The sequence below is a fragment of the Cervus elaphus genome, chromosome X, assembly GCF_910594005.1.
Source record: "Cervus elaphus chromosome X, mCerEla1.1, whole genome shotgun sequence".
NCBI classification, from domain to species: Eukaryota; Metazoa; Chordata; class Mammalia; order Artiodactyla; family Cervidae; genus Cervus; species Cervus elaphus.
The window spans coordinates 176220837-176223086 of NC_057848.1; positions in this window are offsets into that span (position 1 = coordinate 176220837).

Consider the following 2250-nt stretch of genomic DNA (forward strand, 5'->3'; position numbering starts at 1 on the left):
ATGGTGCTTCTTTGCAGTCATAGGGAGCTGTGTACTCAATGAGGTAGGATATGCACTTTGGAGAAGACTGTTGAGAGTTCCTTGGATGGCAAGGAGATCCAACCAGTCCATCCTAAAAGAGATCAGTGCTGGGTGTTCATTGGAAGGACTGATGCTGAAGTGGAAACTCCAATCCTGTGTCCACCTCATGCGAAGAACTGACTCATTTGGAAAGACCCTGATGCTGGGAAAGATTGAAGGTGGGAGGAGAAGGGGACGACAGAGGATGAGATGGCTGGATGGCATCACTGACTCAATGGACATGAGTTTGAGTAAACTCTGGGAGTCGGTGATGGACAGGGAGGCCTGGCGTGCTGCAGTCCATGGGGTCACAAAGAGTTGGACACGACTGAGCGACTGAACTGAACTGAATGCACTTGCTTGAAGCCTTTGACATTTCTGGAATGCTTGATTGAAGTGGTGGCCTCACTCGTGATAATTTTCAGAAATAAAATCAGATGATGAAGGGAGGAAGAGGATGCCTTTGCTCTAACATGTCATTCCCGCTTGGCAAAGTGAAGCCCGGCGCGCAGCGGTCATGGTTTCGTGCTGTGTGCTCCCAGAATCTTTTCAGGGTGCGGGCACCTTTGCTGTCACTGAGCCTCTTCACTCTCCCTGCCCGGGACCACCTGCTTCTCCTAATTGTTTGTGTTGGTGTCGGGTACAGAAAAGACAGTTCCCTGCCGAGTCCCAGAGCATCTGGGCCGTGGATGGAATGACCTCACCCTCCCTGCTCTACGCTGTACTGTCACACGGCTAGGCAACTGCTGTCTGAACTTGCCCACCATCTCTTAACACCACCAGAACTTTTTAACTGCTTCGTCTTGTAAAATGCGCTGGCTTGTTCCCTAACCATGATGTCACGGACAAGTCCAGGCTCCGGGGCTGCCAAACCCTAGCGGGACGTGTCTTCTCAGGGCAGCATAAACATGCCAGAAAGCAGGGAGCAAGATGGAAAACCCATAGGTGCCACCCACAGGGAGCACTAAATAGTTCAGCAGCTCATTCTCCCTCAAGCAGAGACAGAATCTGTGTTCTGTGACAGAGGTCCCCAACCTTCTTAGCCACAGGGACCACTTTCTCGGAAGCCAGTTTTTCCAGCGACTTGAAGTGGCGGGAGGGTGAGGAGGTTTCGGGATGATTCAAGAGCACGACATTTACTGTGCGCTTTATTTCTAGTATTGTTGCATCAGCTCCACCTCAGATTATCAGGCATTAGATCCTGGAAGTTGGGGATCCCTGTGAGCTAAGACACGGGGACCTATTATCATGTTGATGAAAGAAGATCCAACCAGTCCATCCTAAAGGAAATCAGTCCTGAAGATTCATTGGAAGGACTGATGCTGAAGCTGAAGCTCCAGTACTTTGGCTGCCCGATGCGAAGAACTGACTCATTGGAAAACACCCTGATGTTGGGAAAGATTCAAAGCAGGAGGAGGAGGGGATGACAGAGGATGAGATGGTTGGATGGCATCACTGACTCGATGAACGTGAGTTTGAGTAAACTCCGGGAGTTGGTGATGGACAGGGAAGCCTTGTGTGCTGCAGTCCATGGGGTCGCAAAGAGTCGGACACAACTGAGTGACTGAACTGAACTGACTGAACTGAAAGAGAGTCAGTCCCAGGCGCCATCGTTCACTACCTGCAGAAGAAAGACGAACTGACAAGCATTTTGTTTTGGTCAGTAGGTGTGGACAATTTAGAGCATCACTCACGACACAAATGGGGACTTTGAGGGTCTGCGTGTGGCCTTGTCGCCAAGGTAGACGTGCCGGGGTGGCAGTCCTACCAACTCAGGTGATAAAGGAGTTTCCCAGAACACAGAGCGTGAGAGATCTCTTCATCGTGGCTGCTTCCCCGGGTAGCAGGGCTCTGGTAAGAGTCAGCTTTGCTCACTTCTAGAGGTGGCTGTACATTCTGTTACAGAGGGTAAACCTACTGAGTACTTTGCTGTTGCTGCTTTAAGGGGGTTACAGCAAGACATTTATTGAAGGCAACTTCTTGGTGCTGATTTTCCCTGTAAACATCAGGTCATTGGAATCCTAAGTAAGTACTAAGTAATCTTAAGTGTCCACATGACATTTGCTCAAAGATGGCCTGCTACTAATTAAATATAAGCTTATTTTCAATCTGTAGCTTGCTATGTTTGAGTCAGAAACCACAGAGATTTCAGATACCACCCCCCCCCCCCCCAAAAAAAAAAAAACCCTT